We start from the raw sequence: 17,894 nt of genomic DNA on the forward strand, positions 1-17,894 counted from the left end.
ATATTCTCAATATTCTCAAATAATCTCAAATATTCTCAATATTCTCAAATATTGTCAAAATCTTGAAATGAAAAAAAACTATATTAAATCTTAGTAGATTCAGGTTCGTGCTTCATGAATGCTTTAAAAAAATACCGATTTTAATACCCTTGGGCCAGTTCGGAAAATTTAGGGTCGGTATCTATTTCTGATATCGAGGAGAACACGTGAATAACTGATGCCCACACTCTTCTACCGCTGTTTTGCGCGATTAGAAATTGGTCTGTCGATTCATAGTTTATTATTTAGTCAGACCGGAAACCGCCCTACCGCGATTCACCACAGCGTTATCGAGATTAGAAGATAGCGGGCATCAGTTACTCACTAACTGGCCCAGGGGTACAGAGTAAAAGAATCACTTCCCGCTCATCTCTAATCCAGCAGTTAGAAACGATCATCATGCATTTTGGTATTAAAATCGGGATTTTTTTAAAAGCATTCATGAATCACGAACCTACTTCCACTAAGATTTAATGCGTTTATTTTTCATTTGAAGATTATTATTTGAGAATATTTAACGATATTGAGAGTTAGAGAGGATGTGTTCTTCTAAGATTGAAGAAATAAAGGTGATGTGATGTGCGAGAGTTTGAAGTTGATGGATGTCCATCCGGCTTTGTGCGTTTTTAGGAAAACTTTAGGAAGCTGTAGGTTTAACTATTTGTTGCATACTTCTAAGGCATTTTCTATGAATGTTTATTTGAATTAGGTAGATGAAGTTTTTCGTTCGACGCTTGAGGCGATTGCTAATGTTAGGCTGTTAGATTTTTCTTGGGATCAGGCTACCCTGCCGATAGCTCAAGGTGGATTAGGTATTCCGAAAGTTGAGGAATTGGCACTTCCTGCGTATCTGTCGTCTGTGTATTCGACGTCTAGTCTGTCTGATGATATTTTGAGTAGGTTTGATATTAAGGTGGTCGATGATAGTGTTTTGGGATTAGTAAGTTCGATTCCTAGTGAATGTGTTCCAGGTAGTGATGATGAGAGGAAGGTGAATGACTGCTTGCGTCATCTACTAAAGAATCTTCAAAGTGGCTGCAAGTTGTCCCGTCGAGTCAGCTAGGTTTGCTATTAGATAACAATGCTGCTAGAATTGCTGTTGGTCTACGTTTAGGATCCCAATTATGCGAGGAGTATAGGTGTGTCTGTGCTGAGTTAGTTGAAAATGACGGTTTGCATGGCTTATCATGCAAGGTTAAGACAGGGATAACGCCGCGACATGATTCTTATGCTTTTTCTGCTGCAGATGTTGCAACATTGTTACAGTCACCAGGAATTTCTAGAGATGACAGTAAAAGACCTGATGGAATGACTCTAATTCCGTGGAGTCATGGTAAATATCTTTTATGGGATGTGACAGTGTGTGATACTTAAAAAATTTGTCGCGAAATTAGGATCGTTGATCGCAAAGAATTTCAATTGCTATTCAAAGAGGAAACGCAGCATGTATTCTTGGAACATTGGGAAGGAATAGAGTGGACGATTTTTATTTATTGTAATTTCTGTTTATGAAAAGATCGATTTTTTACTGGCTGTGCAATTTCAGCAGTCTTTTTTTCGCTTATCTAAAAATAAAAAGAATATTGATAATATTTGAGAATAAATATTAGGCCCTGGAAGATGTTGTACAGAGTGGGTCTCAATACACTACCTTCTGGAACGCCAGCCAAAGCTAGGAAAATTTTAGACTTGTGGTCGTTCATACACACATAAAAGTAACGCTGGGAGAGGAAGAATTGCTCAATTTTAATGAGATACAAAGGAAATTCAAGACATTTTGTGATGAAGACCCCTGTGCCATACACTGTCAAAGGCTTTTTAATTTTTTCCCTAATAAATTCTTAGCGACGATTTCATCGGATCCATGTTGCTCTAAACTTTTTAATGAGAATAAACCGAAGCTCGGATATGACACATTATTTTTTACCTAGTTCGAGAATTAATTCTCAATATTCTCAAAATTCTCAAATATTCTCAAAATTCTCAAATATTCTCAAATATTCCCAATATTGTCAATATTCTCAAATATTCTCAAAAATCTCAATATTCTCAAAAGCTGTTCTCAAATATTAGGCCCTGCTTCTGACACCGTCTGATCGCGACGACTTCTGCAAATTTTATAGGTAAAATCAAACGACCCTCTAACCTTTGCTGCCTCCAAGCTCCAATGCACTCAGGCAAAAGTTCTTTAATGACAGATGTCGTATTTTTTACAGTGTCATAATTTGTTCAATACACTGTCCAGTTTCGGTACTCCATTTAGAGTACCACTCATGCTTGAAGTGCGTTGCTGCCCCTCATGTCATTTTTTCTATTTCCAGACAAAATAATAAGTAAGTTGCTACCTTTTACAGTGTAAAATTCATATAAATTGCAGGCACACACTTGAATTAGTAATGAAAACATTTTTTGTCATAATTTCCTCGGCTAATTTTTGTGTTTTGTTACCAATCTCGTCTGAATCTGAATCCATAGGCATTTTTCACCACCCATTCATCCAATAAAAATTATTTAATGAAAAAAAAACTCTCGAAAAAAAATGATTTTTTTTCTTCAATGGGTGGGTTGGTTGGGTTGTGGAAAATCGTATACAATTTTCTTGTATTATGTCTGTGTTGTAGATTTTGTTGTTTTATTCTTATTTTATACAAATGTGAATAACACTTATTCAAATTATTTCTAAATGAGTAGGCAATTTAATATCATTTCGTAGGGGGAGGTCACACAGTGATACACTTGTACTTCACGAGAATTCTAATAATTTATTAAAAAAAACGCAGAGCTTGAGATATCTCAAAAATCAATTTTTTTACACAGAGAGAATTTTGTTGGCATTGTTCTACTTGAAAATAAAAATTTAGTTTATTTTATTGAAAAATTTAGATTCGACTTAATAACCTTGCAAATATGGAAAAAGATTGAAAACAAAAGCTTCTTCAACTACCACTACAACTCAGGCTCGAACTGGCAATTCTGGCCCTTGGGTCGATGCCAGACTCGCCCATATTACTAAACAAAACGCAATAAACAAAATTGTGACCTGCCCTCTAGACTAAAAATAAAAAATTTTCGTATAAAATCAACTTGTTATCGCCCTCTGATGCGGTCGTGACATTACTTCTTTTTTAAGTGTATTCCACCGTACGTGCAACACACATTTAAAAGCTTATGAGTTTACTGTGTTTAGAAGACAATTTATAGTAATCTTGATAAAATTCAAGGTAAATAACTTCGGTAGGCAATTCTTCTTCGGTTAACATACATTAGCATCGTCGAAAACAAATTAGCTGAAAAGTTCTTCACACAACAATATGCTACACATGTACCATATAAATTCTGAAATCTAATCAACGATTTTTCCTTCAAAAAAGAATTTAAATGTGCGTGACATTACATAATTGCACCCTTATTAAAAATCAAAAACCTTGTGACTCCTTCAATAATTCATAATTTATATTTACAAAGTTCTCATGTACCGGCAACATCCCGATGTCATGTAACCTCCGTATAGGTAACGTTGCCTGAAATCCATAGCTACAAGCAAAAAAACACATCTCTCTTTCCAAACAAATTTACACAGAGAATGTGCGACGATAATTTATTTCCATCTTGCCAAAAAACGCTTCACTATGTGCAGTGCAGACAAGGAAAGTAATGTATTATGGATAGAACATGGGTCGTGAAAATCTAACCTACATACCATCATCGTATCAAGTATACTTTTGCTGGAAATTATAAACTTGGTGGCGGAAAATTTACGTTTTCAAAGGTAAACATTATGCATAGGATGCTTAATAAATAGCCTATACACTAAACGATATTTGAAGAGGTGACACCGTTCTATTATTCAGTGCTCATACCCGATTTGTTCACGTGCAAAAGGGATGATGTAAATGTTTTGAAGTTGGTTTTATTTTTGGTACACAAATATTTTCATTCCGGGCACCATTTACACATTTCATGTTCAGATAAACCAAAAATAATAATTTAGGAAAATAATTCTTTGACACTTTCCCAGCTGCAGAATAAGTTTTGGAACAGATCATGTTGTTCATGTTTTAGTTTCGATTCTGATTTTGAGGTGAACTTGACAGAGTACATTCGACATAAACTGATATGACGTGAAAATTCTGCAATTCAGGTAATATGGGTGCGTGGTAATTAGTGGTTATTCTCAAAAAAAAAATTCTTGAAATTTTTTCCATTTTCTTGAAAATACTTTTCGAGGAATTTGAGAAATTTTTTAAGAAATTTGGAGAAAATCAAGAAAATTCGATAGAAATTCAAGAAAATAACTTCTCACAAATATGCGTGGTGGTAATCTTCTTAGGTAGATTGTTAATGTGGTGTGAAAAGTTCTCCCCATCTCGATACATTATCTGTGTCGCTATGGGTTGAAGGAAGGCATTTATAAATGTCACCATTCGTCGTAATACTCCCTTTACATCTCTACAGATTCTGAGACGACTATGTCGTATGAATTCAGTTGACAAAGTCAACGTAACCTGAACACTTAAAATGTTTTCACCATGTGACGATTGAGATGGGGATATGGGGAAGACAGGTTCAGACGAGAGCAAATAAAACATTACATTTTCTTTATATTCTATTTGATGTTGTGTCCTGATTATTTTTTCAACATTTTCATAATTTATCACATGAATGTGAGTGAAGATGGTTTCTGTAATAATTTTGATGGTAAAATATGTGCGAACGTTTATGGCTAAATGTTACAGTGGGATTCAACATTAGGGTTACATTTTCTCGTTTCGGCTGGTCGTGTAGATGCGTGTTCTCATTAAATTATTAGTTGTAATAGAAGTATGTTAACATACATTCATTTCATTAGACGCTTTGTAGAAGCAGCAGCATATTTCGAGGTTGACAATACATCAGGGCCTATTTTTGAGAATGTGTTTTTGGAATTTTTGGAATTTTTCAGGAATTTAAGGAATTTTAGGAATTTTTAGGAATTTATGGAATTTTAGGAATTTTTAAGGATTTTTTTTGGAATTTTTGTGAATTCTTGGAATTTATTATTTCGTTATTTAATAAAGTTCATACTTCAAATGCACTGTAAATCAGGTTAATATAGGAGAACCGAGGGGTGACGCACTTCCATTTAATCCATTTAATCCATTAAATCCATTTAATCCATTTAATCCATTTAATCCAAAAAAAATTTTTTTGTTTTACCGAAATAATTAGGCTACCCACCTGAAAAATTTGTAAAGTAATTGCGAAAAATAGATTTGCACGATCACCAGCTCGTTTAAGTCCTCGTGAGGTAAAGGATTTTTTTTTTGTTAAAAATGGTATTAAATTTATTTAATCCATTTAATCCATTTACACCAAAAACTCCTAAAAGTGGATTTTTTTCTCTTTTTTACATTGTAGTATGAGTTGTAGTACGTGGTTCGATCAAAATCAACAATTTTTAAGACTTTTACAGTATTTTGTAAAATGAAGTTTTTTCGTATTTAATCCATTTAATCCAATTTTTATTCCATTTAATCCATTAAATCCATTTAATCCATTTAATCCATTTAATCCATTTAATCTAGAAGTGAGTTACCCCTCGAGGAGAACTTTGTTTGGATTCGGCTCTTATAAGTATAACATGAGATAATGATGCTCATGACCAATTAATGTGGTAATATACTATTATTCTAGGTCTGTGACGTGGCATGAATAAAAACGGTAGTTACTTCAGCGAAAAAAAGTTGAACTGACTGAAATGTAGATACAATATTTGTTTTGAAAGTCAAAATTGAATTCTTGATTGACGTTCGATGGTTTTACGTAGATATGCTTTTTTAAACACTCCTTTGAACCACTCTTGCGATTTTGCCTTCGAGTTAGCTTTCGGTCTTCTGTCTTTTTCTGCCATCCTACAATTTAATGCCGCTGTTGCATCGAAATCAGCTACTATATAGGCACATTTGTATTAATATACAAATAATTGTATAAGGTCGACTGAGATAGTGAGGCCCGGTCGTCATCCTTAAACAATGGTTCTTTCATTACGTTTTTGTTATCGTTATTTTTTTGGACGCACTTCAAGCATGAGTGGTACTCTAAATATGGTACTGAAGCTTGGCAGTTTGTCAGACATCTGTGGAACACGGTAAAAAACAATTGTATGGAAAATAGTACTATATTTGGCAGCTGTCGACTATGATCACTTTTGCTTGAAGTGCGTTGGTCATTCACGAAAGGTTACAAAAACCTATCAAATGTTACGTTACTGTCATAACCAAAAATCTATGGATACGCTGGTTAAATGTTAAATGTTAAATGTTTATGGAAAAACGAATTGTCGGTAGAAGAAAAAAGAGTTGCAAATGAGTTGTAAATAAGTTGCATTTCAGGTTGTTTCCCCCTCAAATGGTACACAAGTTGAAACGGTTTTTGTAAACGAAATATTTTTTTATACTTCAAGTAACACTTCCTTTCTTTTAAATATCGATATAAATGCACTACCGTGATAAATATATTAATTACTTTAAATTAGATTAGAAACTGATACAAAAATGAATGCTCACTTCGCTTGTAGTTCTTAGGAAAGATATTTTTCAATTTCTCTTCCTTTTTTGAGAAGATTTCGCTGTTTTTGGGTTGAAACAACGCACTTCAAGCATGAGTGGTACTCTAAGTGGAGTACTGAAACGGGACAGTGTATCAAACAAATTTTGGCACTGTAAAAAATTCTGGAAGAAATTTTCATACTACAAAGTGCAATACCGTTTTTTCGTAATAATTTTAAAATCGGGAAAATGAAATTTAGATTAGTGACGACTGTTGTTTTCAGCGCCTTTACAATTAGTTTCTCTTTTTATTGTGAACGTCTAGCATAAAAAAGAGGAAACATTTGTCTCGTTTTCGATGAATTCGCAATTTTTTGGGTTTCAAAGAATTTTTTTTTTCGTGAACGTCTTGGTTATTGTTGAATTATTTTGAACTCTGAGGTATAATCGAAATATTAATCTTAAAATATTCGTCTTTATTTTTTTATAGTTTCCAGTTAACAGTCTATTATTAATCGTTGGAAAACGACGTAAAATCGAAATTTGAATACTTTCCACCAAAAAAATTTAAATGATCTGAGTTAATTTCATTTGAAATGTTGTTTTCATTTAATTTTTTAAATTTTCGAAGACGTTTAATTAGAAATCCAGAAAATAGAACGTCTTTACTCAGTTTTTCTAAATTTTAGGAATTTTGGGAATTTTTAAGGAATTTAAAGAATTTTTGGAATTTTTAGGAATTTAAGGAATTTTTGGAATTTTTTAGGAATTTAAAGAATTTTAGGAATTTTAAGAATTTTTAGGAATCAAATTCCCAAAAATAGGCCCTGCAATACATCATAAAGTCCAGAACGTGATCAAAAGTTATCTGAAATGAAAAATTACTCTCGGCAAGAGATAACCAATGTGAATGTTAAAGTTTTATTAAAATCGATCCATCATTGCGTAAGTCTTTTAGGTGGATCTTCTTTGATCTAGAAATGGCTTAGTTTGATGTTCGCAAATAAGATATATTTTAACAAAAATCTTCAACCTAGGGTGGTTGCACCAGTCTCCGGACATGTACTTGTACTAGTAGTCGCTCACGTATTGTTCTTTTTTTATTTCATAATGAAAAAAAAATGTCCGTCTTTGTTGGTCTCACTAGCAACCTGCAACAAAAACCTTACAAAAACGCAATTGTAAGTGTAAAAACGAAGATAAGAATGCCTAACAAATCGACAATCAAATAAGATCGTATTATGATCTTGACTATCTATCATCTGCTATCGACAACAAATCAATACAGAAATAAACGGCAATCACCGACTTATGTGATCTTATATATCAAAAAGCACGTTGAAAAAATGAAGTAATAGATTTATTGAAATCAATCTTTTGGTCAAATGAAGTAGATAGAATCCGATATGTTTGCTCTCTGTGAAAGGTTAAACAGTCAGGCGGTATTTTGGGAAAATCTCTGCAAGGGAGAGACCTTTATTACTAATCAACAACTAGGATAAATTATATATCTTTCAAAGATCAAGAACTGAATACACTGCGTTGATCGTTATTGATCCTTTTCCGCAATATATTTTCCAGCGGTAATTAACTAAAAGACTTTCTGTTAAATATTTACATAAATAATGCAGTCGAAAAATATTAAAATATTTCAAGGAGAAGTAAAACATAAAAACAATTTTAATAAATCCTCTGTAGCCATCCACATATTATGCCCGGGCAATCTTAAATTTTAATCTAAAATCTCAGAACAATTATACCCCAAAAACCGTATATTATATTATATATATATATTCCCGACCCGACTACATGACGAGAAGAGTACCAACAAAGGCACACAACAGTGGTATACGGTTTAGTGTGCTTAAAAATTATTTCAACTCATTAATATGTTTATTTTATGCCCAGAATATTGCAGAATTTGAAACGAAGGGAAGCATATAATCGCCCTAAACTTTTCTTAGCATAGAAAATGTATAAAAAAAAATATGTAAAGTGGGTATGCGAAGTATTATACATATTTTTAAAAATAAATGATAAACGTAAGTTGCTATGAGCATTTCTATTCTATATGGAACGAGTTGAAAATGTTTCCAAACAAAATAATTTTTTCTTCCCTTATTATGAAGCATGAGCATTAAAAAAGCATTGCCCTGTTTTTCTAGCTTTTTCTTAAGTCCCTTATGCTTCTTTTATATTTTTTTGAAGGCTTTTCATCGTTACAGAGAGAACAGAGCGACCTAAGCTATTGTTTTATGTGCTATGAAGTGAGCATAAATACATGCAAATTTTAAATATAGATTTTTCATATAAAAAAAACATATTTTTTTTGGGAGAAGAAAAAGTACACAGAAATTAGCGTCGTATTCAGAATTTCATTCATCAAAAGTATAAAAGGATTGGATGTTGTTGATGGTGTGTGCATTAAAATGATTAATATTGAAAAGTATAAAATTCCAGTTTTCTTTCCTCTTTCTTTTCAATATTGATTAATTAAATGATTCGTCTGAACAATTCTACTCAAATATTTAGCAATCATATTCGTATTTTATGCATCGAGATCGAGATGATTTTATTCAAAACTGTGAATTCTTGACATTGTTTCGTCCACAAAATACGGTGTTCTTGATTAAGGCCTATCAAAAGGGGTGGTCTATGAAACCATATACTTCTCACACACAAATTTTGTTAGCATGAAAAGTTGAAAAAGACGGTAATATGGGGGATAAAAACAAGAAAAAAAGACGGATGTCATTCATGAACGCAACCTCTAACATGGTAGATTCGCTTTTGACATTTTTAGATTTTTTAAATCAGCTCGATGGTGATGATGATGAAGGATGATGAAGGACATTTATTAATAAACGAGATTTCACAAGAATCTCTGAATTTCAACTGCAGCGTTCAGTCCACTGGAACAACCGGAATCCATAGCACTCAGGGAAGTGAGTGGTGGAAAAGCTAATTTATCCTTTGGAAAATGTACTCGGGTAGCATGAGTCAAACATATTCATTAGTGAACTTATGGACCTGGCAGACCTAATAGTTGTTAATTTATAATTCCCTTGACTGAAAGTCATGGGTCTTACGGATGATAAACACCCTAAAATGTTTGTCACACAATGATCACTACTATGATTGAAAATGCATGAATGTATGACCAAAAACCTTAAATACAGAAAATGTTTGTCACACTTTGATGATTCGTTGATAACACGATAACTTGATTAATTTTCAACGGATTTTCAAAAACTTTTTTTATTTGACGGGGAATTAAATTCCTCAGGTTAAGTTCGAAGATGGGTTATAACGGACGGGTGATCTTAGAGATATTCTCAGGAGAATTTTTGTCTGGTCGCTTGATTCCACGATAACTCGAGTAGTTTTCGACGAATTTCCAAAAACTTTTTTTTTATCGACGGGGAATTAAATTGCTGAGGCTAAGTTTGAAGATGGGTCGTAACGGGCTGGTGATCTTAGAGATATTCCCAAAACAATTTTTGTCTCGTTCCTTAATAACACGATAACTTGACGTAATCCTCAACGGATTTCCAAAAACTTTTTTTTAATCGACAGGGAATAAAATTACGAAGGCTACGTTCGAAGATGGGTCGTAACGGGCTGGTGATCTTAGAGATATTCCCAAAAGAATTTTTGTCTCGTTCCGAGATAACACGATAGCTTGACGTAATCCTCAACGGATTTCAAAAACTTTTTTTATTCGACGGGGAATTCCATTCCCGATGATAAGTTCAAAGTTGGGCTATGACGGTCGGGGGATCTCAGAGATATTCCCAAAAGAATTTTTGTATCGTCCCGTGATATTATCGTGTTATTAGTTGAGTAATTCTTAATGGTCCACAAAAGACAATTATCCCACTAAGAAAGACATTTTTGGGTTAAGCTCGTTAATGGAATATACTGGAAAAATATTCTAGGATTCATTCTAAAATTTTGTGTGTGTAATATCTTTATATCGATGATAAGAAAAAAATTAAAGTTTGGACGAGTGTGAACTTTGCGGCCAGAGCGAAGCGAGGGCCGTAATCACACGAGTTTCATTTTTATTCAATATGTAAGCAAGAAATTCGCCTCTTTCCAGGGTTTGTATCTCGTGCTGCCTTTTTGATGGTATCTTTTCATCAGAATCCTTTTTTCAAAACACACGACCACGAATGTATTAGCTTTCAACAGAAAGTAGATTTGGTTGTAGTCACTTGACCAGTTCTGAAAAAAGTGACCAGTGTACCGAAATTTTCATAAACTGCTCAGTTTTCTCAGGGTTGGTCAAACTGCTACAACCAAATCTATTTTATGTTGAAAGCTAACACATTCGTGGTCGTTATTGCGGTTGTACATACTTGAAAAATGATAATTTTGGTGGAAATATATCACCAAAAGACAGTATTTAAAAATCACCCAAATGTATACTTTTCAGCAAATCATCGATGCCTCTTAAGTAATGAAAATACGTATGAGCCAGTATATGATATCAAGTGCTGGAATTTCTCATATACGTGTTTTGTATCGAAAGTAGGGTACGCATACCCTGGTATACTTTTATATACTTTTAGAGTGATTTTTTTTTGCTCGGATTACAAAAATCTTCTTGAGAAAAGTAGTCAGTCAGTCAAGGGATCTGACCCATCCAAAAGATGGGGCCTAGTGAATGAAAACCTTATCAAACCATCGCGAAACATGCACATTATTTGTCACATGTCAACTTCAATTTGTACACATTTTTTAGGGAACAATTTACTCATCGCAAGGCTAAAATTGTTCGATTGACCAAATATTATGTTACATTCATTATCCTATTTTGGAATTTTCTCCACGAATTACTGTGTATACTTCCGCGCCGCGAAAAATGATCCTTTGACTTCCAATAATTAATGCCAGATTTGCATACCCCAAAAAGAATCTCTCTGTACCTTCATTATGCATACAAAACATAACAGCCAAGTTTCCCACATTCACCGAACTAAAAAAAAAACTTTTTCCATCCCCAAACCCCACACAATTTTAAACAGATCCTTTCAAAATGCGAACGCAAGACGCGTTTTTTTTTAATGGAAAACCGAGAATTTTTATGAAAACACCCCAAACTCATCGCAAAATTGATGCCTTGTTTTGGTGTTTTGGTTCCTGTTCTATGGGATGCTAAATGAAAATAAGGTTCATTCCACGACAGATATGAGACGAACGCTTCGCCGCGCACATCTTTAGAAAAATCTCTTGCCCGCGCATTTTTTTTTTTTTTTGTTAAGGACAAACTTTTACTTTTCTCGCATGTACGAGTATTAAGAGTTTTCTATACACTTTTGTATATAATATGACACTTACACATAGCATATAATATACACACGACACAATGTCTTCAGTTGATGATTATGGCGAGGAGTATGGGCGAACTTTTAATTCTGTTTTATAATTATGAAAACAAAACACGTCGGTATACTAGCGATATCTCTTCGAATGCTGGTTTTCCATTATTTTTTTACAGAATTAGTGAAGCGAATTGAGACTAGCTGACGTAATGGGGGTGAAAACTTAAACGAAGCTTTTCTTCATTACATTTTAAGTCGTCAGAATGTTCACTTGCCTATTTACAATTAAACTGAGAGCATACGGATGGTAAGAAATGAATGAGAATCTTCAGTGTCAGTAGTAAACATGTTCCTTTATTCGAAATACTCAGTAAGTTCGACTGTAAAAGCGGAAGTCATTCAAAAGGCGAAGTATTCTCAAAACGTTTTACCGAAGACAAATTGACCGATTCCCTTGGCATATCGAAAAAATAACATTTAGATTTTATTGATTGGCACAATGGCACAGCCGTAGCCATGAGTATAATGTGTATGTGATTATTAGAAAGATGTTGTAACATAATGTAACACCAAGCGATACTTAATTTCGTTATACATATAAAAGAGTGCGGCCGACGAGGCGCAACGAAAAATCAATTCTAATTTAACATATTAAACACATGCTGAGGAAGGTTGCAATTTGATGAAGGAGAGAAGGAAAAAAAACACGTTAAAAACATCGAAATTATATTTAAAATTTGTAACACACCCAATGTACCGGCGCCCCCCAATTTCCATTTACACACATTCACATTACATTACATGTTGTTAAAGTCGTAGAAAAAAGTGCTCATTATTGGAATCGTGAACTGTTTTCAATTGAAATTTAATTAAATCCGAGTTGAAGAGGCCTGAGATGAACAAAAGAAATACAAAATCTAAACTGAATTTTTGTGTTACCCACATGCACGCCGTAATAACCTTAATAGATTTTGTGTTTTTAAAACTAGATTAAAATTTCGATCAGTTCTTGGTGTATGCTTATATGCCCCAAAGCAACCGAAACGTATATTATAACTCATGATATGTCGATTTTGCCGATTGCTTGCTCATCATCGTTCGTTTTTTGTTGTGGGTGATCGTAAGAAATTGTATTTTATTGGAGTTTGGAATCGTTTTACTTGTTCGATTCGTTCGGCGGATTTGATCAATGGAAGAAGCATATTAATCAACAACAGACAAATCGTTTTTTTTTTCTCGTCGTCTCATTGAACTCCCTAATTGAATATTGACGATTATAATAGTTGGATTATTGTACGACTGATTTGTTATAAGTATTATGCTTATGACGATGCAATTTTCGATTTGATGGACTTTTTTTGTTGTTGATTTTGTTGGAAGACTTTTCTTTGGTTCTGAGATATTGTCATTGAACGACATTCATATTTACTTTCAAATTTGCATTTTTTTAAAATTACATTTGAGCAACTCTTACTTTTTATCGACGACGGTCGTTAGGCTTCTGAAGAAAGAATGGTAAAATTGGTTTTTCAGGGAATGAATCGGAAATTTTGTCTACAGCGTTTTTGTCCAAACGGAGAAAATGTATTCAATGTTGCAATCAGAGAACGACACCATTGCCTAATTCTTTGTTAACAAATTTTCATTATCCTGAAAATTCGACGACATGATTACCGACCACTTTCTGAAGAAACGGCGAGCTTCTGGCGAAATGGCGAGTAGTCAAAGCTTCTTTGGGAAGACACAGCTTCTTCAGAAACTCACCGCTTCTTCAGGAAGTTGTCGTTTTTTAAGATTCTGCAAAGGGAATATTCCCTATACAAAAAATTAGGAAACTGCGAGGAATAATGAAAACTTCGTGAAAAAGCGGTGAGTTCCTGAAGAAGCTTCGAACACTCACCTTTTTGTCAGAAAATCGTCAATTCAAAAATTGAGATTCCAACAATATCTGGCGCTCGACACAATAGAAACACTAAACTTCCTAACAGTTCATATTATGTAGTTTAGTGCTAAACTTAATATTAAACAAAGGAAGTAATAGATTTTAAAGTTGAAAGTCATTATAGCTCAGAAAAAAAAACAATTTATTTACTAAATATTTCGATCTCAAATCGAGATCATCATCAGTGTTGTAATCGACCAATGGTATTGTAATCGACCAATGGTACAAAACTTTATTTTACCTGGAAGCCAGACTAACTCCAGGGGTGGCGTTATCTAATATGCAGAACAATCACCAAAACAAACAAACAAACAGAGCACAATTACTCTTCCCTTTCCCATGGATCGCGTGAAGCGAAAGTGGACATAAAATGCTGTTTCGACCTCCGGAACCAGTGGCGGTCAGAGGTTAGCGTGGTCTAACCATCTTCAGTCTTGTAATCGACCAATGGTACAAAACTTTATTTTACCTGGAAGCCAGACTTGTAATCGACCAATGGTCGATTACAATGTAACAATAATTCAGTCATGACACAAAAAGACAACAACAGCAAAAAATTATAAATTATCACCTCACTTTGACTACAAAAAGCATTAGGAAACTACATTATAAACATTCCAAAACACTGACTTAACCTGTTACAGACATCTGTTATCGACAACGACAGCAATAATTAACGAAAAGCTCTGACCGATGAGGTCATGTTTAAAACAAATGAAGTAAAAGATTTCTGAAATAAATCTATGGAAATCTTCGTTCAAATGAAGTAATAGATCAGATAGTAAAAATGTTAATATGCTTGCCGTCTGTGACAGGTTAAAGCTCAACTTACATAGAATATCGGTGGTCACAATGGTATAATCAACATCAAACACAATTGTACTTTCTTAGAACAGAAATTCGGAAGAAAGATACACCGAAAAAGGTGAACGTCACGCAACTAATGATTCTATATGCCTCATATTCCGATCGAATCTTTTTAATAGAAGTAATAGATTCATATATTAAACGATAAGTACATCTGCACCGAATTAAGGTAGAGCTTGAATCTCTACTTTTTGTGATTGTTTACTAAAACTTTTTGTGATTGTTTCAAGTTGGTCATTAGCTCCTCTTATTCTGCTGTAATACATGACACATAAGTCTTATTTTACAATGCCGACGAACCATTCCCCACTAAAATTTGCATTGGAGTATGAATAAGGAAAGTATGAATGCATGAGGACATGGTAATTTTTATGTCTTGAAACAAGAAAACATCATTAAAATGCGTTTTTTCTTCTTTCAAAAGCTGTTTTTCACGGAACTTTTCAACATTTCCATTAAGTACGAACTACCGCCACCATCAACCCCATACCCTATATTTCTACGTAAGTCGAAAGTTTGTTGTTATCTTCTCGCTAAAAACTATTTATCAAATTTATGCTCTTCTCAAAGTGCTCCGTGTCTGAAATGAAATTACGTACTTCATCTTGTCTCATTTAATCGCCCTTACTTTAACCTCATTCCTTTACCACTCGCTATATATGTTTTGTTCGTCCACCAACCGTTCCCCTCTTCCGTAAACTTATATGCCGGGTGCTTGGTATTCGGTGGATTTAAATGTTTTATTGATTTTTAAGAATGTCATTTTCTAATTTAATTTCTTTGTTTCCCGGTTGCAACAAATTAACAACCGCGTCAAGTATCTTCATCCGATTATTTTCTACATAACTTTTTTAAAATATTCATCAAATCACACAGTTGTGTCCTATAGAACCGGCGGAACGACTTTTTCTGCAACTCTTTGGCTCACTGATTTTTGTGGTGGTTTATTTTGCGGTTTTGTAACGAATTTAAAGGGACATAAAAATCAACACTTCAAATGAGGATTTGGAACGACTAAAAGTTTAAAATTTAATTTTGAAATGTGAAATTGCATGACTTACAGTAGTTATTAGTTATTTACGTACGTGAAGGTGTCGTGGACAGTAATTTTATGTTTTATTGAGATAATTCTGACAGAGAGATTCAATCGTTTTTTTGTTGTTATGTTGGATTTTCATACAAACATGTCTGTCAGAATTATAGATTGTGGAAATTGTTATCGTAACTACCGCAAAAATCAGCGATGGAACTGTTAGGAAATTAACTTCGATTACATTGTCCATGAAAATATTGTTCGATGAAGTGACAGAAGTGACCGATTTGCTGACAGCGTCGATCATTGTCGAATCCACAATCTATTTCTATGAAACATTCCTGTAAATCAGTCCAGAAAACAATTTTCGTATGAAATCTTACACATGCTGCATGGACGAAAGTTAGAGATTTTCAAAATTTTCTCTCTCTCCGTTTCTTTCTCTCTCCGTCATTGACACAGATGAAAAAAACTAAGCAAAGGCTCTGCCTAATGTAGCTTTATTTATGGCAAAATTTATGTTAAACCTAATGAAGTACAAGATTTGGCTGCAATCTGTGGAATAGCACTTATAGACAAAAGAGGTAGATTCCATTTTTGTACAGCTGATGTGCTTGCCGCGTGATAATGGTTAAAGTTTTGGTACCGCGTTGTACACTTAAGCTTGAACAAACTAATGTCTGAGCTCTACCTACATAGTCAACTGACCTCTTATCCACGAATTTTAACCGTTAGCGTTCGCAGAGAAATATGACAAAAATCCCCAAGACGCTCATCATCTGCCTACATCACCGCAATGATATTTACTCATGATTCGAGATATCAATCAAAATGAAATAATTTTTCTTTAAATGAATTATCATTAAAATAATGTAATCCATGTGCCATTACAAAGTTACTTCTGTGCACCCAACGTATGTATATGTATGATGTACAAAATGTATCATTTCTTTTATTTAATTTAATAATAATATGCCGCATATTCAAGCATATTTCATAGATTTATATCCATATTATAAAATGCACCTACTGTTACATATATTGTGATCAGCAGATCATCTCACCTGTCTCAAGCATAATAATGCTAAATGTATAATCAATTCAATTGAATTCGCACGTGATCGATGGTATTGGGATTTGAATTAAAAATCTTTCAATGAAAATTGCTCTGCATTTAAAAAAAAGAGAAGAAAAAACGAAATTGAAATTGTGTATTACCTACACCTCAAAATTGTATGTAATCTTTTCGATCTCATGGATATGTGCATGCATTTTGGTGTACGTCTGTCTATACATGTATATATATAGTATAACGTTCCGAATCATCCATGTTCATGTTCAAATATTATATGTTCCAACGGTGAGGACTAATAACATCCAACATCGTAATCTTATTTCGTATATAATCTGTATACGAGAGCATGAAACAATAAAGCAGTAAAAATATTTAGCAGATGAGTTTTGTAAAAGCCACAAAATAGTTTTGTAGAAACTGAAGGTAAATGTTGTTGTTCGTAAGAGCTAAGATATTTATTATTGCTTGAGATATTTGATTATTTATTAGTCGAGGTATGTGTGCTCGGAAAAAGGGGTTTTATGCTTTGTGCACCTATATAAGACGATGGATATCATACGGTTTCTAAGCTACAAGGAAGAACATTTTCCCATCTTATATCGGTAGCTCAAGTGACCAAATTCGTAACGGATATTATATTTGCGTTGAAAATGTAACATTCGAACGGAGCATATACATAAACTGATTATTGCTGATATCTGTGGGGTAGAGAAATTCAATACAAGAGGAAAATATTTCCCTTGACCACCGACTCTGACCATATTTTTGAATAAATGCCCATCGCATACATTAAAATAAACTGTTTTCGGATGTCTCAAGAATGCTGTCTCGTAAGATAATTTGTTTTCGGGTGGTGTCTAACGTATTTCGGGTGTCTGATTCTGTTTCAAATCCGTAGAATAATGGTAAATTGGCATATTTGTTTGATAATTTATGAGTTGCTTTATTGGAAAATACCATTGTCGAGAAACATATTGTAACAAATGACGACCCATATTCAAATTGTTCAAAGCAAAAGAAATTTGGTGCTCAAGAAAGTAATGTCTGGTACATATTTTAACTAACATTATGGTCTGAGCTTTTC

Source organism: Bradysia coprophila, chromosome IV (genome assembly GCF_014529535.1).
Source record: "Bradysia coprophila strain Holo2 chromosome IV, BU_Bcop_v1, whole genome shotgun sequence".
Lineage (NCBI taxonomy): Eukaryota > Metazoa > Arthropoda > Insecta > Diptera > Sciaridae > Bradysia > Bradysia coprophila.